A 23,736-nucleotide genomic window follows, 5' to 3' on the forward strand; every position below is an offset into this window, starting at 1 on the left:
AGAAAAGAAGCAAGATAAAGTTTAATAGACATCAGCTTATCTCAGGATTCTAGGTCATTTATAATAACAGTGTCAAGAGATTTAGAACACGAACCGACAGACCTATTATTGTTCAATCACTAGTCAATTTGTCTTTGCTGGCAGGACCTAGTGTTTACAGTGCACCATGTCTTCTGGTATGGGCTAGAGTAATTTTGTTACTTTCATTGATCTGTCTCTGTCTTATACTTGGCAGATGATGTTATTCTGTACAGTGTAATAGTATGTTACAAGATTGTGAGCAACTGCAAAATGACCTCGAAAATGTCGTGAGATGTACAGTGGCAATGGTATGATGATAAACGGGGATAAAAGTCAGGTTGTGAGTTTCACAAATAGGAAAAGTCCTCTCAGCTTTAATTACTGCATTGATGGGGTGAAAGTTCCCTTTGGGGATCATTGTAAATACCTAGGTATTAATATAAGGAAAGATCGCCATTGGGGTAATCACATAAATATGATTGTAAATAAAGGGTACAGATCTCTGCACATGGTTATGAGGGTATTTAGGGGTTGTAGTAAGGATGTAAAGGAGAGAGCATATTTGTCTCTGGTGAGACCCCAACTAGAGTATGGTTCCAGTGTATGGGACCCTTACCAGGATTACTTGATTCAGGAACTGGAAAAAATCCAAAGAAAAGCAGCTCGATTTGTTCTGGGCGATTTCCGACAAAAGAGTAGCGTTACAAAAATGTTGCAAAGTTTGGGCTGGGAAGACTTGGGAGAAAGATGAGCTGCTCGATTAAGTGGTATGTTCCGAGCTGTCAGTGAAGAGATGGCGTGGGATAACATCAGTAAACGAATAAGTTTGGATGGTATCTTTAAAAGTAGGAAAGATCACAATATGAAGATAAAGTTGGAATTCAAGACGACAAATTGGGGCAAATATTCGTTTATAGGAAGGGGAGTTAGGGATTGGATTAACTTACCAAGGGAGATGTTCAATAAATTTCCAATTTCTTTGCAATCCTTTAAGAAAAGGCTAGGAAAACAACAGATACGGAATCTGCCACCTGGGCGACTGCCCTAAATGCAGATCAGTAATGACTGATTTGACAATATGAGAGTGACTGAGGTATGAGCAATGCTAGTAATGCCATTCCTTCTGCAGCCAGTCCCTGCTATGAATGGTGTGAAAATGTTGCTCACAGGTCGGTTGGTGCATGCATTTCAGTGGGCTTGGCAGACTGATATGTAATAGCAACTTCTGGCTCGGTGAGGAAAGCAACAGAAAACTACCTCGCCTCTTCAGTGATGCCTAGGTCATCTATGACAGCTGATGGTGGAGCTGTCGAGGATCCAACCAGCCTTAGGGCTGAAGACTGAACATACATACAATCATCAATAATCTGCATTTAGGGCTGTCGCCCAAGTGGTGGCAGATTCCCTATCAGTTGTTTACCTCATTTACATTTACAATTCTTTACCAAGTTTTTCTTAAATATTTTCAACTAACTTTGAAACTTATCGAACATTTCCCTTGTTATTTCCAATTCTTTACTTCTCATCCTATAAGTGAATATTTGCCCCATTCTGTCCTCTTGAATCCAACTTTATCTTCATATTATGATCTTTCCTACTTTTAAAAGCTCCACTCAGGTTTATTCTTCTACTTATGTCATTCCACGCCAACTCACCACTGACAGCTCGAAACATAGCACATAGTCGAGCGTCTCCTTACTCCCAAGTCTTCCCAACCCAAAGTTTGCACCTCTGATGTGTTAGTGCGACGTTAAACCACTAGCAAGAAACAGCAAAACAATAGAGTACAGATCAAAAACATGCAAATAACATCAGGAATAGGAGAAGAAATATTAAATGAAAATCCACAGCCTGTTTCCAGTCATTCGACCGGGTCAGAAATGGAATGAAGCCCCCATCTAGCGGCGAGGATAGGAACTGTGCCGACCGCCGAATCCTGTTGCACTGCTCTGGAGCAATGATTAATGAATGACAGATGAAATAAAATGATATTGGAGAGTGTTGCTGGAATGAAAGATGACAGGGAAAACCGAAGTACCCTGATAAAAAAAACCGTCCCGGCTGCACTTTGTCCAGCACAAATCTCACATGGAGTGACCGAGGCTTGAACCACGGAACATAGCGGTGAGAGGCCGGCGGGCTGTCGTCTGAGTCACGGAGGCTCCCTATGAAATATTAAATGTTCACATTATAATATTTTCTTATTAATCAGTTCACATTTTACTTTCCAGTCTTCGGACATAATGACGTGCTGGAATTTTGTCCCGCAGTGTTTTTTTACGCGCCGGTAAACCTACCGACATGAGGCTGGTGTATTTGAGTACGGACTGAGCCAGGATCGAACCTGACTACTTTAAAGAATCCCTTTACAAGACGAAATTCTGGCACTAACGTCGATTAAAATATTCAGCAATTGAGGACACGTTGGTCATATCATCATCATCATCATCATCATCATATACGTAGTTGTCAGAGACACCAAGATGTGGAAATACTGTCTCTCCGAAAACCTGTTACGCGGTGGTAAATCTACAGTCACGATGTAATAGAGCTTCAGAATCTTTAAATGTCATCGACATGATCCGTGATTAAACCTTGACTTTTAAATGTGGCGAATCTGCGGCAGAATAGAGTCCGAAAATCGATTGATCATTAGCAAAGTGTTCTTTGTGACTAATGAAGCGGCTTAGGAATTTGTGTTAAAGTGATTTAAATTAATATTTTACATTCTACTTTACGTCGCACCGACACAGATAGGTTTTATGGCAACGAGGGCTAGCAGTGGGAAAGAAGCGGTCGTGGCCTTAATCAAGGTACAGCCCCAGCATGTGCCTGGTGTGAAAATGGGAAATCACGGAAAACCATCTTCAGGTCCGCCGACAGTGACGTTCGAACCAACTATCTCCTGAATACAAGCTCGCAGCTGCGCGCCCCTAACGGCACGGCCGACTTCAATTATTATATCTTTGGCTTGGCTAAGTACAGATATATCAGAACTAAAAAATAATGAAGTCTGATCTCCTATTATCCAAAGAAAGTGATTAAATATGCCGGGCGAGAACATGATTGGCAGATGGTTTTTCACAGTTTCAGTACGTCTGGGTGAACATGTCCAGAGTGAAAACAGTAGTATACAAATAGGTCCGCTCTACGAATGTGATACGGGCTTCCCTGCCAAAATAAACAGTCGCCCCCCCGCCCACCTTCAAATAAAATTAAAAGCCTACGAATATCTAATTAAATTTCATTCCAGCAGGTAGGTAATATGCAATATATATAACTTATTGTCAAATTATATAAACAAAGCGATTATTCACTATTGTAAGATTATTAAAAATAACTTTAATATGTGTTATTTGGCTGCCTCCGTGGTTTAACTGCTAAGCTGCTGAACCATATACCACTTAATTCTCCGTACTTAAATTTGGTTTCATTTTTCAGTAACTAAGGAACTACAGTATACTCTGCAACCTATACTAATGTCTCAGTTATAATGATTTCTTTGATTGCAACTCACAAAACTATACGAACAAAATTAGCCTCGATGGCTAACATGCGTCACGGATTTATATTTGATGGCCCTTCCCTTTGTTTAGCCGATAACTTAATTTTTCGGAAGTTCAGAACTCTTCCTTCCGCGATCAGTGCTTAAAATAACAAAATAACAATCCCCAACACTAGCATCATTCTCACCATGTTCATTTAGATCTCTGCACAACAGACTTTGTCAAGCTCATGACTTTCGCATTTGATCCCAGTACTAATCGTCCTTAAACATTCACCGGAAGCATGTGATGAGAATCCAGTGCCAACCGGCAAGCTTCAGGTTATTGTTATTGTTCTTTCTGATGTGGAAGATGCGTGTGTCTCTAGACTGTTATTTGGAATGTTATGGCTCTACTTTAGCCACCTGTCTAACATTAGCCTGCAGTTGATGTGAGAATCGAAGAAAACCATCGCTAGAATAGCCAGCAGTAGGCTTTTCTGCAAATTTTCTTCGTAAATATGCCGAGACCAAGTGAATTTAGTTCCAGCTCCTTACATGTGATAAAATTCATCTTCCATTCGGTATTGACTTAAATATATTTAAACATTCTTAATAAAAATCTACCTGTAGTATATATTGTCCACCTGTTCAATACAATAAAATGTTATCACTTAAATAAAATGGTCTGTCTGAACATTACATCTAAGGACTCTTTTCGACCTGTGTTGATGATTATGATGATTGTTGTTTAAAGGGGCCCAATCTAGGTCATCGGCCCCTAATGGAACGAAATGTAATGACAATTTAAAAGTCCAAAATCATCCACTGACCAGAATTAAAAACGTGATGATGATGAAGAATGCACAGATGAATATGAATTTAAGACAATCAGTGGATCCGACCCGCAATGCCCCACCTTCCCAGAAACTATCTTAAAACAATAGTATTGCTGACCAAGAACTGCTTCTAAAGCACATTCTTGAAACGAGGATGCTTGATGTCTAAAGGGGTCCAAAATCCAGGTCAACGGCCCCTCATAATGCTACTTATCACTAGTTAAGTAGAACCATGGTATGTGTCATCTTGCGGTACTAATCAAAAGTAGCATAGACTCACGGTGTTCCACACATTATGGTACTACTCACAAGTATCGTACGTCGCACAGGTAACGCAGACCTATGGTGTTTCGCACATAATGGCACCACTCACAGGCAGCGCAAACCTATGGTGTTCCTCACATAGTTGCCGGTATTCCTGTGGTGTTCCTCACATAGTGGTACTAGTCACAGGTACTGTAAACCCACAGTGAAGCCAATATCTGCTGCTACTAATCACAAACTTGTTGCGTACCCAACATAGTGGTACTACTCGCAAGTAAAGGCGACCTATGGTGTTCCCCGCGTGATTATACTAATCACAAGTAGTTTCATGGTTCTAATACAATCATCCCTTGGTCTCCCCTTTTAGTCGCCTCACACGACAGGTAGGGGATACTGTGGGTGTATTCTTCGTGTGCGTCCCCCACCCACAGGGGGTTCGACCTGTGTTTAGGTCGTCTTAAGCTTGATGTACATAAAAATGAGACATACATATAAAACAATAGTACATTAGAAACAAAACTAATAGGAGATAAAATTAACAGTATACAATAAAAACTCAATTTTGTTTACAATATTTATCAGTCTTGCTGTGAATAAAAATTAGCAACAGACGGACTGTGTTCACAATACTTTTGGAATCTTCCTGAAATTGTATGGAAGTGATATATTTATTCTCTCGATTTTCGAAACTCACGCTGGAACTTATGCAATCCTTAACGAAATGTAATCGCTCCGCACTTCAGATGAAAACACGCCGAACTGGTACGCGCTTCTTGTGGGAGCTCAACTTCACCATCTACTCCTTTATTACTGTTTATTCCTATATCAGTCACGCCCTCAAATCTGTCAAAGCAGATTTATTCCACTGCCAGAACTAACAATCATTTTATTTATTACGACATTTGTTTCCACCGTTAAATAAAAATAAAATAGACATTTTTACAGATTATCTAGACAACACCGTAAATAAAACACACAATTTAAATATTATTATAAAGCCTATCTCTTTTGTGTAAAATGAAACGCCATTCTTTTGTGTATCTCTAAGAATAACTGAAATAAGAGTCTTGAAATTGACGGATATTAGAGGATAAATGCAATGGCTATTTCTGTGAACGCTATATGACAGAAAGGACAATATTATTACCATAACATATATTTTGAACTTTTCTACAAGTATTTACAAATATTTGTAATTAAAAGACCAAGTTCATTTATTGCAAGTTCTTTTGTCCAACATGAGGAATGTTCGGAATGGTAAGGTTATATATTATGAATGAAGTTCCGGGAAGAAGTAGGCCCTACGATATTTCTGGCAATTTGTACAAGCCCTGTTGTTTTATCAGCTAATTATTTGCTTTAATTAATTAATAACGAAATTATTAGCGGAAATACGCAACAAAGTCGTTCACGCGGTTAACCGATTTGTATAATGCCAGTGGAGACTTTTTATGTGCAGTGCAGTCTCTTTAGTGTGTTAGTTTTTTTTAGTTTTTAGTCAAATACTAAATCATTTTTAATTATATAATCACGCCGTACGTCTATTTAATTGTAATACATGTGTAATATTGTTCCTCTCGTGAAAGTTTTATTGTATAGTATTGAATCAAAATCTCAAATAAATATTATCAACACAGTTAAGTTGTTAGGCTGAGAATACCTCTCTGTCGAAATTCCATTTAGTAGCTTTCTTTTCCAGTTTTAATGTGCAACGTATATACACCACGCTATATCCCGCAAACTCTGGTACTTTGTTGTCTTTACATTTTTTGCCCCCCTCCCCCCCCCCCCCCCCTTACTTCTATTTCCCAATCGCCGCTACTGGTTGTTTGTTATTTTGCTAATCAGCATGTCTAATCAGAAATACGTACTTGAGAGTGGAATAATAATAATAATAATAATAATAATAATAATAATAATAATAATGAAATTAAGTGGCGTATGGCTTTTAGTGCCGGGAGTGTCCGAGGACATGTTCGGCTCGCCAGGTGCAGGTCTTTTGATTTGACTCCCGTAGGCGACTTCGCGTCGTGATGATGAAATTACGATGAAGACAAAACATACACCCAGCCCCCGAGCCAGCGAAATTAACCATTGATGGTTAAAATTCCCGACTCTACCGGGAATCGAACCCGGGATCCCTGTGACCAAAGGCCAGCACGCTAACCATTTAGCCATGGAGCCGGATAATAATAATAATAATAATAATAATAATAATAATAATAATAATAATAATAATAAATGATCAGAGATGAAATTACATCAACATCATGTAAGAAATACACTAGAGAAAGGTTTTAAAAAACATGTAATTGTACACTACTGAATGTGTTCTACGTTGATATATATTGCATTTATGACATTAAAAGATACAAAAACAACCCTTAAATTTATTTGACAATACCGGCCAATTAGTTAGGGTACGAACGTGTATTGTTTACGTCCAATTCCAGAATCATGGGCATCCTCTCCATCCATATTCCAGTGAGCATTTTTTTTTTTTTTTTTTTTTTTTTTTTGCAAGAGAAGGTCTGGACAAACGCCAAGATAGTGGTCCCGACTTGACAGTATATTACAGCACGAATGGAAAAATACTAATGACTTTCGACTATCTTTTTTGATTTATTATTATTATTATTATTATTATTATTATTATTATTATTATTAGCAATTAACTTAAAGAAAATTAGTATCTAGTTGAAATTTGGGACGGATCTGTTTATTAATAAATTCACAAGAAATTCCATATTCAAATTAATTCTATTAACACGTATATTGAGTAACAAGCGTTATAGACAGTCTATTCGAAAATGAAACCGTTTAAATGGATCTACTTTGAGATTGGCGTATCCCTTTGAAAACGAATCTCCATACGTGGTAGAACACACTTCAAATCACCACTTTCACCACAAAAATCTTGAAACATCCCATTCATTTCTACTCGATAGATCCTTCACATGCGTGTATTTCGGTACTGAAGAAAAGAGCTTTTGATCATTTTTCCGCTTAGATTACTTATCACTAGAATAGAATAACAATAACTGCCGCTTCATTCCTTGTACATTTCCTTCTATTCCTAGTAAAATATTTCAGCATATCATGTGAAATGCCATCTGGTTGTTAAATGCCTCCATTCATTCTAAGCCTCCTACGAACGTGACGCAGATAAGCTTCAGATGTTCAGATAAGGCGCGTGTGGCATATTGTTACGGATTGTCAAGATAAGTTTGATGAAGGTTATCATTTGCTTACCTATCATCTGATGAAGGATGAACACATGATAAGAAGACACACGAAAGCACACTTCAACCGAACTCGAACGTAGCAAAACACCAACTGACTGCACTTCGCTGGCTGTCTGGCTAGCTTGCTTGCTTGCTGGCTGGACTCACGGCAGGTGACTGTCGAGGGGAAAGGAGGGGAAGAAAAATGTACTCAGGTACTTCTTTGTACTACCCTAGCTACAAACATTCTCTGGTCATTGGTAGAGATTATGGAAGGATGTTTATGAAATAAAGTGTAACTTCAAAGCGTTTCAGTCCGTCGAAAATCCGAGCGAGTTGGTCGTGCGGTTTGAGTCCCGCAGATGTGAGCTTCCATAGTGGGTTCGAATACCACTGCCAGCAGCCCTGAAGATATTTTTCCGTGGTTTCCCATTTTCACACGAGGCAAATGCTGTGGTTGTGCCTTATTTAAGACCACGACTGCTACCTTTCCAATTCTAGTCCTTTTCTTTTCTTCCTTCGGCGAAAACTTTCATGGTACTGTTCATGGTACACAAGTATGATACTCTATTTAATTGATGTCTTCTCTCTGTGTGAGTTCCCCTCTTACATGTTTCGTTCTACAAGAACATCCTTAGATTTTATCAAATCACTTTAAATCATGCTGCGTGCACAATATCCAAAGATATTGAAGGTCAGTCAGTCAAAATTTTGGACGACGATGGGATAGAAAAGGCATATGAATTGGAAGGAAGCGGCCGTGGCCTTAATTAAGGTACACCCCCAGCATTTGCCTGGTGTGAAAATGGGAAACCACGGAAAACCATCTTCAGGGCTGCCGACAGTGGGATTCGAACACAGTTTCCCGGATGCAAGCTCACAGCCACGCGCCCCTAAGGGAGGCATATTTTGGTCTCTTCCAGTCACACATTAATTATGGGCTGTTATTATGGGGCATTCTTCGTTGTCCGCACAATGTGCAGAGCTGGTGCAGTTTTCCATTGTCGACCTCTCTTCAATTAAACTTAAAATACTAACAATAATACCTTTGTATATCCATATCTTTCTGACTTGACATATGTTAAAAACAACATACATGAATTCAGTACGAGGTAAAACAATCTTTATGATATTCGGGACAAAGTAGATATTGACATCCTAATTCATAGACTGTCAAAAACTGCTCGCTCACATAAAATCAGTTGTTTTAAATTATTTAATAAATTACTATATTCTGCGCAATTTTAAGAGGAAATCGTATGATTGGTTAATAGATATTTTCTTTTTTGCTATTTGTTTTACGTCGCACTGGCACAGATATGTCTTATGGCGACGATGAGACAGAAAATGCCTAGGAACGGGAAGGAAGCGACCGTGGCCTTAGTTAAGGTACAGCCCGAGCATTTGCCTGGTGAGAAAATGGGAAACCGTGGAAAACCATCTTCAGGGCTGCCGACAGTGGGATTCGAACCCACTATCTCCCGGATGCAAGCTCACAGCCGCGCGCCTCTAACTACACGGCCAACTCGCCCGGTACAGTGGAATTGTTGTTGCTATTTTGCTTTACGTCGCACCGACACATATATGTCTTACGGCGACGATGGGAGAGGAAAGGCCTAGGAATTGGAAGGAAGCGGTCGTGGCCTTAATTAAGGTACAGCCCCGGCATTTGCCTGGTGTGAAAATGGGAAACCACGGAAAACCATCTTCAGGGCCGACGACAGTGGGGCTCGAACCCACTATCTCCCGATTACTGGATACTGGCTGCACTTAAGCGACTGCAGCTATCGAGCTCGGTGCAGTGGAATTCGAACCCACTATCTCCCGAATGCAAGTTCACAGCTACTTGCCCCGAACCACGCGGCTACTCGCTCGGTTTATTATTATTATTATTATTATTATTATTATTATTATTATTATTATTATTATTATTATTATTATTTTGTGTGTCTGTTACAGCCGGATGTATGCCTTGTAAGGAGGGTGGACGACGTCTGCTGTGTATAGGAAAGAGCGTGGTGATTATTGTTTTAAGAACAAGTACAACTCAGCAGACGACTTTAGACATCTATTAGAGCCTCGCTGGACCAGTGTGGCATGATGCAGATCTGCTTGGAGAGCCTTAGAAAGTCAGTTGTCTAAGTGAAAAGTGTTCGAGTAAGTAGATGGTTAATGAATTTAAGAATGAAAGATTAAGAGAAGAGATATAAACAATCAGCTCACGTGGAATAGTTTATCACGTGAGACCGACTATAAAAAGCTCCATCTTCTGAGAGGTCTTTCCCTTTTATGATGGTGGTGGTGATTATTGTTTTAAGAACAAGTACAAGTGGGCAACCATTCTCTATTAACACTAATCAGAGCAAAAAAAAAAAAAAAATCGAAGGGATCCGACACTTCAAAAAATGAAGGTATCGGCCAAGGAAAGACACGAAGGGCGTGAAAATGAAAGCCTCCCCTGCCTTCGAAACCTAATAGCGTCGCGATCGGAAAAAAGCAAGAGCTGAGCAAGGGAGGTCGGATAGGATAGATGAAAGTGAGGAGCCTGGCACTAGTAAGTGGAAGCAATGTGGTGGTGGTGGTGGTGGTGGTTATTGTTTTAATAGGAACTACAACTAGGCAACCATCCTCTATTAACTTTAATCAGACGCAAAATAAAAATGGAACTGATCCGACACTTCAAAAAATGAAGATATCCGGCAAAGAAAGACCAGGGCCACGAAGGGCGTGTAAATGAAAGACTTCCTAGGCCTCGGGAACCTAATACCGTCGAGGTCGGTAAAGAACAAGTGTTAACTAAGTGAGGTCGGGTAGGATAGATGAAAGTGAGGAGCCTGACACAAGTAAGTGGAAAAATGCCAGAACTCAGCTAAAGGCCCTGTAGTCGCCAATCAACAACGTTCCCTGGGGCCTCTTTTAGCCCCTCTTACGACAGGCAGGGGATATCGTGGGTGTTATCTTACCACCCCCACTCACAGGAAAAAAGAGCAATGCTAGGACTCAGCTAAGGTCCCCGTCGTAGCCAACACACGCTCCCAAGTTGAGAGCCCCTGGGGCACCTTTTAGTCCCCTCATACGACAGGCAGGCAGGGGATAACGTGGGTGTTATTCTGCCGTTCCGCCCGCCAGGGGAATGCCCTTTTTGGGACACTATACGCTTATCCATTCACTCATTCACAACTGGGCGACCATCTTCTCTTAATACTAATAAAAGAAGAGATATAATCCTTCGGAAAACCGAGCTTGATAGCTGCAGTCGCTTAAGTGCGGTCTGAAAACATCCTAGGGATATGAGCTAAGAATTTTACGTAAATAAAATATAATAAAGTATGAGAACACATTCTTTATTTATTCCTAAAAACTACAATCCCTTTCTTAATCATCGTTATCCGGTCTGTTCCGGGGTTACCCGTGGAACGCAGAGGTGAAAGAAGGTGCCGGAGTGAATGGGTCTAACTACAATGTCAAGAAAGAATTTAAAACTGAAATGGAAGATTATATTTTTGAAATGCAACAAGTTAACAAATTCTCACTTAGTGAGATAACAATGACCAAAATAGAAAAATCCAAGATTCCAGTACTTTAACTCTATTGGGCTACAGGCCCCTAGTTTTACAATTTTTGAGTTCCCAGCTCAAATTTACAAAGAGCACAAATTTACACAAAGGCAGAAATCCCTCCATACATGAGCGCTTGCTCCCAACACACAATATCAAGCCTTCCAGAGGCACTTTTACAACACTAGAAAAGAGCGAACGTGCTCTCAGTTCTCCCAAGCCTACTCAAGGCAACATTACATGAAAATCTACTAATCACAGGCCTTACAAGGCACTATTTACAAATTTGAAACAGGGGTATCTTGTGCCCAACCTATTGGGCCGTTGCGGAAAGAAACAAGTTAAGTAAATGGCCCGAAACAGAAATTGAATGGAGGCGAGTACTTGCACTCCTAAATATGCATTCTTAAAACCTAAGGGGCACTAGGCCGATGAAACAGGGGCTATTCCCAAACTATTGAGGTGACTCGTATAAGAAAGTAATTTACCACATTACAGAATGAAAAAGTAGCAATAAACGTAGTCACCTCAAACCAAGATGAAGGGGAGCTCGAGAGGGTACATCACTCTCTATCCCCGATTTACAGTTAAAGATTTATGAAGTTATTACATAAGCCGGCAGAAGTTACATTTTCAGAAAGGTGGGTGACATAGTTAAAGTTCCTGACCTCTCCCTCGGGTTAAACTGCAGAGCTAGCAAGAAATAAGGATATTAAGGGGCCATTACCTTGTCGGCGTACTGCTGCCTGATGAAAGAGGCGCCTCCCGCCTCCTGCTTGACACACACACACTAGTTCAGATGACGATCAATTGGCCAAGAGACGTGAAAATCCGCATTTTATAAACCCTCGCGGGAAGTTCGAGACCTTTCACGAATAAACCAGCCACACCTTCACAATTTATTGGTGGATTTAAAAGTTACACACAAAATCGAAGAAGAAGGTTGTGATAGGTGGAAAATTAATTACAGAAATTATTGATTGGTTGGATTCAAAACTGGCGGAAAGAAAAGATAAATATTGCCAACCCAAAAATAAATGAACATCGTTTAGTAAAAAAGAACTTCTGAATACAAAACTTCTTTAAATCAAAAGTTCTTTCACTTCGCACCAGGGTGCATGATCATAGTTTTTAGCAGTGACATCTATTGAAGAAAGTCCAAACTTCTTGATGAAGGGCAAACAAAACAAATAGAAATTCACACAGTACAGGAAACTCCACGATAACAAAATTTCATCAGATTTCGGTAGTGACATCTTCTGAGAAAAGGTACCTGGGCAACTGCCCTAAATGCAGATCAGCGTAGTGATTGATTGATTGTTTGTTTGATTGATTGATTGATTGATTGATTGATTGATTGATTGATTGATTGATTGATTGATTGATTGATTGATTGATTGATTGATTGATTGATTCGTCCGTCGGATGAAGACGTTAAACCTTGAGCAGAACCCTTGGTGCTATTTGACAGGAGTAGGCTATGTGCCGGCACCGGGTTTCACCCCTCCCCTTTCCTAGTATCATACATCACGTCATTATTTCATCTCATTAACTCCTCTGATGAGACTGACGTCAGGAAGGGCATCCAGTCACAAAAACTCGCTACGAAGGTTCATCTCACTTCATATCCGACCCCGTACAGGAACAGGACAAGGCTTGCTGGATCCTCAACTGTTCCATCATTAACAACGTAACAAGTATTTTAAGCAGTACTTGCTTGTAACGGTCACACCATACAAAGTTTATAGCTGTCATAGATGGCCTAGGCATCACTGAAGCGGCACACTAGGGAAATGGGGAGTGAGGTAGTTTCCCGTTGCTTTCCTCACTGAGCCAGAAGTTGCTATTACATATCAGTGTGTCACGCCCATTGAAATGAATGCACCAACTGATCCTATGTGCGACATTTTCACACCATTCATAACAGGGACTGGCTGCATTAGAAATGTCATTGCCCTGAAAATGGTTTTCCGTGGTTTCCCATTCTCACACCAGGCAAATGCTGGGGCTGTACCTTAATTAAGGCCACGGTCGCTTCCTTCACACTCCTAGCCCTTCCCTGTCCCATTGTCGCCATAAAACCTATCTGTGTAAAGCAAAAAAAAAAAAGAAAAGAAAAGAAATGCCATTACTAACATCGCTCATACCTCAGTCACTTTCATACTGAGACAGGTCAGTGACAGTAACAAAATAGTTGTAGCCCACATCTGAAGACGCCCCCCCCCCCTCACCCATGGCGCAACAGCCCCGAAGGGCCATGATCTACCAAGCGACCGCTGGTCACCCCGAAGGCCTGCAGATTACGAGGTATCGTGTGGTCAGCACGACGGATCCTCTCGGCCGTTATTCTTGGTTTTCTAGAACGGGGCCGCCATCTCACCGTCAGATAGCTCCTCAATTGTAATCACGTAGGCTGAGTGGACAAGTCCTCAGATGAAGGTAAAAATCCCTGATCTGGCCGGGAATCAAGCCCGGGTAAGTAAACTCGTGTCCTCATCCCGAGGTGGTGCAGCTCTTTTCGGGCACACCCCCATTGGAGGTGAGCTGCATGTGCCATTTCAACCACATACAGCCCTCCTGCCATTGTTAAATTTCTGGCAGTACCGGGAATCGAACCCGGGCCCCCGAGGACGGCAGCTAAAAACACTAACCGTTACTCTACGGAGGCGGACGGGCCTCTGGGTAAGAGGCAGGCACGCTACCCCTACACCGCGGGGCCTACACTTGAAGACATAGTGCACTGTAAACACAAGGTCTTGCCAGCAAAGGCAACTGGACAAGGGTTGGACATACAATGTTTAAATATTGTGACATGTGCTCCTTCTTCTTCTTCTTCTTCTTCTTCTTCTTCTTCTTCTTCTTCTTCTTCTTCTTCTTCTTCTTCTTCTTCTTCTTCTTGCGTTACGGCCTCTGTAGGACCACGGACAGCTCCTTCATGGATTGCATTTTCTTCTTCTCCTCCCAGAACCTCTTCATCCTTTCTCTTCTTCTCTCCCGCTCTTCTTCCGAGATATTCAGTATCCTCTTCTCTTGTCTACTCCACTGGTGACTCTCAATCCTTTTCCTGTATCCATCCCTATCGTTGATCTCTGGCATATTAGTCGGTATGTACTTCCTTTTCCAATTTTCCTTTTCTTCCACCTTGATCCCCAATTCTGACCAATCTTTCCGGAGTTCAACTACCCACTTGGTTCCTGTCTTGATATGTTCCTTCACTACGCGGCGCTGGTGAAGCTGACTCTGAACATGTGTTTCTAAATGAGATTTGATGTAACTTCATTCGGAAGTTTTCGTTTAATAAATTATTTAAAACAGTATATACATTATTGTGGTGTTTCAGAACTGCATTGTGTTTACTGACGGACGACTGTGTTTATGTGTGGTGTGTCATTGATGCAATATACGACATAGTGTTCATTGTTCTGAAAGAAGTCCGCCTCTGTGGTGTAGTGGTTAGCGTGATTAGCTGCCACCCCCGGAGGCCCGGGTTCGATTCCCGGCTCTGCCACGAAATTTGAAAAGTGGTATGAGGGCTGGAACGGGGTCCACTCAGCCTCGGGAGGTCAACTGAGTAGAGGTGGGTTCGATTCCCACCTCAGCCATCCTGGAAGTGGTTTTCCGTGGTTTCCCCACTTCTCCTCCAGGCGAATGCCGGGATGGTACCTAACATAAGGCCACAGCCGCTTCCTTCCCTCTTCCTTGCCTATCCCTTCCAATCTTCCCATCTCTCCACAAGGCCCCTGTTCAGCGTAGCAGGTGAGGCCGCCTGGGTGAGGTACTGGTCATTCTCCCCAGTTGTATCCCCGACCAAGAGTCTGAAGCTCCAGGACACTGCCCTTGAGGCGGTAGAGGTGGGATCCCTCGCTGTGTCCGAGGGAAAAGCCGACCCTGGAGGGTAAACAGATGATGATGATGATGATGTTCTGCTGTCATACGAGCTTGTATTTCTTTCATTACCGGTACTTCTTTATTTAGAAATACAATCTGCATTTTATGTAGTGGAAAAATAATTTTGAACGAAGTCCGGAGTATTTTCACTACAGCAACCTAGTCCATGAGAAACAGCAATAAAAGGTAAACTATCCAGGCATTCGTGAAATACTTCCCCCCACATCGCTCTTAGTACACTAAGATTTCTCACAATAACTTCCTCTACATGAGAAAACATCAATAGCAATTCCTTTGATGAGTAAACGAGATAGTTGGATGATTCGCCGTGTTCTTGTAGACTTGTTAGAGTTGAAAACGGGCTGCTGCCTTCCCCCTGCTCTGAATTATTTTGTAGAGAACCAACACATGTTGCACAGTCGGTTTCTTCGCTTGCATAGTAATATATCCACAGAAGTGATTCATTACACTCATTTTTGTATTGGTGAAAGAAGCTATTGGTTCATCTTCCCAACTGGATAATGATGGCTAATCAAAGGGAAGCTTGCTGCGAATTTCTTTTTTGGGCTGTACCGGTACTAATGATTATGGTATTTAAGAGAAATGGGTGGGATATTTTGGGAGTAAAAAGAAATGCCAGTTTTTCAATCGAATGTTTATCGTGATCCGACTTGAAACATGTGCTACTAATTTAAAACTTATGCTGTACGTCCTACTGCTCAAATACACTGCAGAAAATGGAAATTGCAACACTCAGAAGGAGTGGTACTACATTGCTGCAATTGAACATGCAGGACGAGTGTTCGGTTGTGATTCGATGGTTATACTTTCAGGTCCCTCTGACCGCAAGTTTGGACAACAATCAATACAGGATGTGCCCACCACGAGCTGCAATACATTGATGAATCCGGCGATGCATGGAGCCAATAAGGCCCTGGATCGCTTCCTGAGGAATTGTGGCCCATGCTTGCTGCACTGCACGGGTCAGTTGTTCCAGAGTTGTGAGTGGCTGAGGACGGTTGGCCAGTTGTCGACCCATCATGTCCCACACATGCTCAATAGGACTGAGGTCCGGGGATCTGGCGGGCCATTCTAAGGTTGTGATGTCGTGGAGAGCTTCTCTGGAGATGCGTGCAGTGTGAACCCAGGCATTGTCCTGCTGAAACATCCCATTAGTAATGTTCGCCATCATAGGGACAACCACTGGATTGAGTACTCTATCAACGCACTGTCGAGCAGTCATAGTGTCCTCAACAATCACTAATTGTGATTTCACATTAACGCCAATACCTCTCCAGACCATAATGCTTGGTGTTGGCCCTGTGTGCCTCTCGACAATAAGATCTGGGCGGCCCCTCTCCCCGGTACGTCGGCGCACACGATTCCGGCGATCACTGCTGGCAAGACAGAAACGCGATTCATCACTAAAGACGACCCTATGCCATTCGTCGACCCACGTCGATCTTTCTCGATACCAGGCCAGCCTTACACGTCGCTGTTGTGGGGTCAATGGAACACCTTCTGCAGGGACACGGGCTCGTAAGGCAGCTGCACGCAGGCGATTACCAACTGTTTGTTGTGTAACGTGGGGTGCCACAGCTGCTCGAATTTGCGCTGCTGTTGCATGGGGTTCCATCCGGGCCATCCGAATGATGCGGCGATCCTCTCTCACAGTTGTCCGTCGCGCTGGGCCTGTGCCAGGTCTACGAGTGTGGGTACCTTCATTTGACTACTGCTTCCATACACGTTGTACCGTAGATGCCTGTCGGCCAACACGTGCAGGGACAGTCCTTAGCGATAATCCAGCCTCACACAACACAATTATCCGAGCCCTCTCAAACGGCGACAGTTGTTGATAGCGTGCTCTTCTCTGTCGTCGAGGCATGTTTGACGGGGAACACTTCACTGCACAGACTGCAAGTCAACTACGCTACACCAGATTCCGTATACTGGAGTTGATTCCTCCACGACCAATCACGTGGGGAGACCTGTAGTAACAATCCAATGGGTCTGAAACTTTGATAGTTTACATACCTACATGGCATCGTTCCATATCTTGAAAATCAACACAAACGATCAATGCCTTCATGGTGTTGCAATTTCCATTTTCTTAAGTGTACTGTATTAATATTCTTCACTGAAGAGTTCACTGTTTTTTTTATTTTTTATTCTATCATTTTTATCGTCCAGGGTTGGTTTCTCTATAGGACTCAGCAAAGCATCCCACCTCTACCGCCTCAAGGGCAGTGTCCTGGAGCGTGATACATTTACAACTGGGCAGGAGAACCAGTACCTCTCCCAGGTGGCCTTACCTGCTGTGCTGAACAGGGAAAGGCAAGGGAAAGTGAAGGAAGTGGCCGTGGCCGTAAGGTACCATCCCGGCATTTGCCCGGAGAAGAAGAGGGATACCACGACCTCCCAATTTTCAAATTTCATAGCAGAGCCGGGAATGGAACCCGGGCCTCCGGGGATGGCAGCTAATCAGATTAACCACTACACTACAGAGGTGGACTTCACAAAAATGTAACGCCAGGTATTTCGTGCATTTACGACCACCGAAATAGATCGGAATATGTTACACACTTCCGCTTTAGCCGACAAAACGCGCGCCTACTTGCTTTTTAGATACTGTACTTTTACAGTACTTTTATAGATCGAAAGGAGCGTTGCAGGCGACAGAGAACATACAGGCCGTGCCTGTTAACATGTGATGCAGAAGAAATCGTGTCGCTAGTCATTTCTATTCGTCGTGGTGTAATGAATCATTATTATGTTATATGAAAAAATGAAACAAAGTAAGGCTTATAGTGCCGGGAGTGTCCGAGGACATGTTCGTCTCGCTAGATGCAGATTTTTTATCTGACGCCCGCAAGTGACCCGCGCGTCGTGATGAGGATGAAATGTTGGTGAAGACGACACATACACCCAGCCCCCGTGTCAACGGAATTAACCAATTATGATTATAATTTAAAATTCCCGACCATCCCGGGAATCGAATCCGGGACCCCAGTTAAGAAAGGTCAGCACGCTAACCATTTAGCCATGGAACTGGACATCTATGTATTGTATACAAAATAAGAGTTGTGTCTGTACATTGTTTAGAATTTAGAAAGAATGGTATTTGTGTATCGGTCATGTTCTCAGTAACAAGGAAATGCACTTTTTAATTTTCCGCCATGTCTGTATGTATGAATGTACGCGCATCACGAGGAAATGGCTGAAGAGAATTTAATAAAAATCGGTATGCAATGTCGGAGGAAAAGACATTACAATCTAGGCTATAAATAATTTTATTCACGCTGAGTGAAATGGTAGTTTAGGGGAAGGACTAAATTTCAATTCTCAAAAATCTATGTTATTAGTGGCCCTATCGATACATTCTACATAACTAAAGTTGTATATAATTTTATTTCCAATCATTTATGTGTTATACACTTTAACCGTACCGGCTATGATAAGAGAGATATTCATGGATTTCGATTTTTATTGGCGAGCCACGAGAAAATGAGTGAACAGAATGAAAATCGGTATTTTAAGTCGGGGAATAAACCACTGTCCGCCTCTGTGGTATAGTGGTTAGCGTGATTAGCTACCACCCCTGGAGGTCCGGGTTCGATTCCCGGCTCTGCCACGAAATTTAAAAAGTGGTAAGAGGGCTGGAACGGGGTCCACTCAGCCTCGGGAGGTCAAGTGAGTAGAGGTGGGTTCGATTCCCACCTCAGCCATCTTCGAAGTGGTTTTCCGTGGTTTCTCACTTCACCTCCAGGCGAATGCCGGGATGATACCTAACTTAAGGCCACGGCCGCTTCCTTCAGGGGTAGGCACTTAAAATTAAATTTTTAAATACCTACCGTGTGTTGTTCTTCTTTCTTTCTTAATCCGTTTACCCTCTAGGGTTGACTTTTCCCTCGGACTCAGCGAGGGATCCCACCTCTAACGCTTCCTGGAGTTTGAGACTTTGGATCGGGGATAAAATTGGGAAGGAGGACCAGTACCTCGCCCAGGTGGCCTCATCTGCTATGCTGAACAGGGGCCTTGTGGGGGAGGGGTGGGATATTGGAATGGATATGCAAGTAACAGGGAAGGAAGCAGCTGTGGCCTTAAGTTACGTACCATCCCGGCGTTTGCCTGGAGGAGAAGAACGAAACCACGGAAAACCACTCCGAAGATGGCTGAGGTGGGAATCGAACCCTCCTCTACTCAGTTGACCTCTCGAGCTCAGTGGACCCCGTTTCAGCCCTCGTACCACTTTTCAAATTTCGTGGCAGAGACAGGAATTGAACCCGGGCCTCCGGGGCTGGCAGTGGCGGACATGTTATTAGGCAATTTAATAAAATCTTATTCACGGCGCGTACGTAATATTAATCTAGAATTCTGCATACAACGTAGAATTTCGTAGCGAATCACGGATACACCAGCTAGTAATGAATTATAATTTAGCCTAAATTAATACTTTCAGGGGAAGATAGACTCAGAATTACTGCTATCGCTCTACTGCCGCTCATGCCAAAGAGCATTTGATTCTAACCAAATACAGTAGAACGCGACTGTATTTGTTGTAACTCTTTCCGTCCGCGTTCTGGCAATGAGAACGCCACCAGGCTGCTTCATTTCACGAAGAATTGATAAAGTGACATCCAGAGCGCAGCACACGACAGAAGAATGCTCAAACTTGTCTGCTCATCTTCACCACACGCATTCTCAACACACCAAGGAATATACAAGTACGGTTCACGTGAACGCTATGTATTGGGTTATGACCACATCGTAGCGTATCAGCCGAAATAGCTCAGTTGGGAGAGCGTTAGACTGAAGATCTAAAGGTCCCTGGTTCGATCCCGGGTTTCGGCATAGATTTTATAAAGTCTCTAAAAAATTCAGTGAGCTTTCTCAACCTAGCAATAAGCATTCTTTAATTCTGGCTAAAAGACCAGTGCATAGGGTTGTATAATGTAGCCATGATAACGTTGATGTTATGTATTTCGGTTAAAAGGTATACGTACTGCAACTCCATTATAAATGATTAATATCAGCAATAATTACAACAGAGAAAACGTTTCATTAGGCCTACTCACCAGTACCGGAAATTAGTCATTCTTTTTCGAGTTCGTTTTCAGTGAGGAAATTCTCTATAATCCGCCTCTGTGGTGCAGTGGTTAGTATGATTAGCTGCCACCCCTGAACGCCTCGGCTCGATTCCCGGCTCTACCACGAAATTTGAAAGTGTCGCGAGGGCTGGAATGGAGTTCACTCAACCTCGAGAGGTGGGTTCGATTCCCATCTCAGCCATCCTCGAAGTGGCTTTCCGTGTTTTCCACTTCTCCTCCAGACAAATGCCGGGATGGTACCTGAGTTAAGGCCACGGCCGCTCCCTTCCCTTTTGCTTGTCTATCCCGTCCAATCTACCCCCCCGACCTAAAATCTGACGCTCCAGGACACTGCCGCTTGAGGCGGTAGAGGTGAGATCCCTCGCTGAGTCCGAGGGTAAACAGATTAATAAATAAATAAATAAATAAATATGAAAAGACATTCTCTATAATCAATTGCACTTGGCTTTTGAACCAAAGAGGATGTACCTAGGGTGACCATATGCAAACAGATAAAAAAGGAGGACAATGCCGGTAAAAAGAGGACACAAAAACCCTCCATCGAGAGTCTGAATTTAGACTTACATATTCTAATTTTCACATACATAAACAAAATTTATCCATTTCCATATTATATTATATTATATTATATTAGGCCTATATTATATTATATTATATTATATTATATTATATTATATTATATTATATTATATTATATTATATTATATTATGAAAATGAAAACCTACAACCTTTTTTTCCAGTCATTGACCGGGTCAGGGATGTAATGAATGAAAAATATATAGGCTGTTATTACAATGGGGTCGCCACTCCCAAGGTGATTTATTAATGAGTGATAAATGGTATGAAATGATAATGGAGAGTGTTGCTGGAATGAAAGATAACAGGGAAAACCGGAGTACCCAGAGAAAAACCTGTCCCGCCTCCGCTTTGTCCAGCACAAATCTCACATGGAGTCACCGGGATTCGAACCACAGTATCCAGCGGTGAGAGGCCGACGCGCTGCCGTCTGAGCCGCGGATGCGGTTATATTATATTATATTATATTATATTATATTCCTACAAAATGTAAATAAAACTAATTTAAACGCCTTCTGAAGATTCACTTGCCTTCAGGAGTTTTGGCGTATCCAACACGTACTTATAAATCATCATCATCATCATCATCTGTTTACCCTCCAGGTTCGGTTTTTCCCTCGGACTGAGCGAGGGATCCCATCTCTACCGCCTCAAGGGCAGTACCTCGCCCAGGCGGCCTCACCTGCTATGCTGAACAGGGGCCTTGTGGAGGGATGGGAAGAATGGAAGGGATAGGCAAGGAAGAGGGAAGGAAGCGGCCGTGGCCTTATGGTAGGTACCATCCCGGCATTCGCCTGGAGGAGAAGTGGGAAACCACGGAAAACCACTTCCAGGATGGCTGAGGTGGGAATCGAACCCACCTCTACTCAGTTGACCTCCCGAGGCTGAGTGGACCCCGTTCCAGCCCTCATACCACTTTTCAAATTTCGTGGCAGAGCCGGGAATCGAACCCGGGCCTCCGTGGGTGGCAGCTAATAACGCTAACCACTACACCACAGAGGCGGACACGTACTTATAAATACACATGTAAATTCCTTTAGATTATAATAAACCATTAAGAGGATTTTCATAGATTCTAATTTGAAACGGTCCCATTTATCAGTCCATTGTGAAATCAATGAAAATAGTCCTTCTACATTTACATTGTGACCTGGTATAGAAAATCAACAGACTTAAGTGAATTGAAATTCTCCTTCTTAATCTGTTTACCCTCCAGGGTTGGCTTTTCCCGCGGACTCAGCGAGGGATCTCACGTCTACCTCCTCAAGGGCATTGTCCTGGAGCTTCAGACTTTGGGTCGGGGGATGAAACTGGGAGAATGACCAGTACCTCGCCCAGGCGGCCTTATCTGCTATGCTGAACAGGTGTCTTGTGGAGGGAAGGGAAGATTGGATGGGACGGGAAAGGAAGAGGGAAGGAAGCGGCCCTGGCCTTAAGTGAAGGTACCATCCCGGCATTTGCCTGGAGGAGAAGTGGGAAACCACGGAAAACCACTTTGAGGATGGCTAAGGTGGGAATCGAACCCACCTCTACTCAGTTGACCTCCCGAGGCTGAGTGGTCCCCCGTTCCAGCCATCGTACCTCTGCAAATTTCGTGGCAGAGCCGGGAATCGAACCCGGGCCTCTGGGGGTGGCAGCTAATCACACTAACCACTACATCACAGAGGCGGACTAATGTATTTCTTCTCTAGAAAATACATTAGGCCTAGTTGTGAAATGGGATGTTTTCGTGTGGTTTCATGTAAAGGGGGTGGGCTGGCGCCGTCAGTTGGCCATTCTTTCTCTCTTTCTTTCTTTCTTTCTTTCTTTCTTTCTTTCTTTCTTAATCTGGTTACCCTCCAGGGTTGGCTTTTCCCCCGGATTCAGCGAGGGATCCCACCTCTACCGCCTCAAGGGCAGTGTCCTGGAGCGTGAGACATTGGGTCGGAGGATACAACTGGGGAGGATGACCAGTACCTCGCCCAGGCGGCCTCACCTGCTATGCTGAACAGGGGCCTTGGGGGGGGGGGATGGGAATATTGGAAGGGATAGACAAGGAAGAGGGAAGGAAGCGACCGTGGCCTTAAGTTAGGTACCATGCCTGAAAGAGAAGTGGGAAACCACAGAAAACCGCTTCGAGGATGGCTGAGGAGGGAATCGAACCCCCCTCTACTCAGTTGACCTCCCGAGGCTGAGTGGATACCGTTCCAGCCCTCGTACCACTTTTCAAATTTCGTGGCAGAGCTGGGAATCGAACCCGGGCCTACGGGGGTTGGCAGCTAATTACACTAACCACTACACCACAGAAGCGGACTCGTTCTTTCTTTTTCTTCTCCTTCTTTATCTGTTTACCCTCCAGGGACGGTTTTTCCCTCAGAATCAGCGAGGGATCCCACCTCTACCGCCTCAAGGGCAGTGTCCTGGAGCGTGAGACATTGGGTCGGAGGATACAACTGGGGAGGATGACCAGTACCTCGCCCAGGCGGCATCACCTGCTATGCTGAACAGCGGCCTTGCGGGGGAATAGGAATATTGGAATGGATAGACAAGGAAGAGGGAAGGGAGCAGCCGTGGCCGCAAGCTTTGCGTTGGATATTGGAAGAAAAACATTTGAGTTAGTAAAAGTTTCTATTTCCCGTTTGTGTATCTCTGTGATAGTCCGCCTCTGTGGTGTAGTGGTTAGCGTGATTAGCTGCCACCCCCGGAGGTCCGAGTTCGATTCCCGGCTCTGCCACGAAATTTGAAAAGTGGTACGAGGCCTGGAATGGGGTCCACTCAGCCTCGGGAAGTCGAAG

At 43.1% G+C, this 23,736-nt stretch overlaps 1 protein-coding gene and 1 non-coding gene across 3 annotated transcripts in view; one reads left to right on the forward strand and one right to left on the reverse strand.

Annotated features, from left to right (window-relative positions):
• LOC136883357 (echinoderm microtubule-associated protein-like 2) overlaps positions 1-7,993 on the reverse strand; it is a 340,211-nt gene extending 332,218 nt beyond the window's left edge. For both annotated transcript variants that reach the window (XM_067155614.2, XM_067155610.2), the window contains exon 1: positions 7,861-7,993. The gene's annotated coding sequence lies outside the window, so the exon portion shown is untranslated. The remainder of the gene's footprint in view (positions 1-7,860) is intronic.
• Positions 7,994-20,055: 12,062 nt separating this feature from the next.
• On the forward strand, positions 20,056-20,128 carry TRNAF-GAA (transfer RNA phenylalanine (anticodon GAA)). Its single transcript has one exon. It is a non-coding gene; the product is annotated as a tRNA-Phe (tRNA).
• The last annotated feature ends 3,608 nt before the right edge of the window (positions 20,129-23,736 follow it).

The sequence above is a fragment of the Anabrus simplex genome, chromosome 11 (assembly GCF_040414725.1).
Source record: "Anabrus simplex isolate iqAnaSimp1 chromosome 11, ASM4041472v1, whole genome shotgun sequence".
Lineage (NCBI taxonomy): Eukaryota > Metazoa > Arthropoda > Insecta > Orthoptera > Tettigoniidae > Anabrus > Anabrus simplex.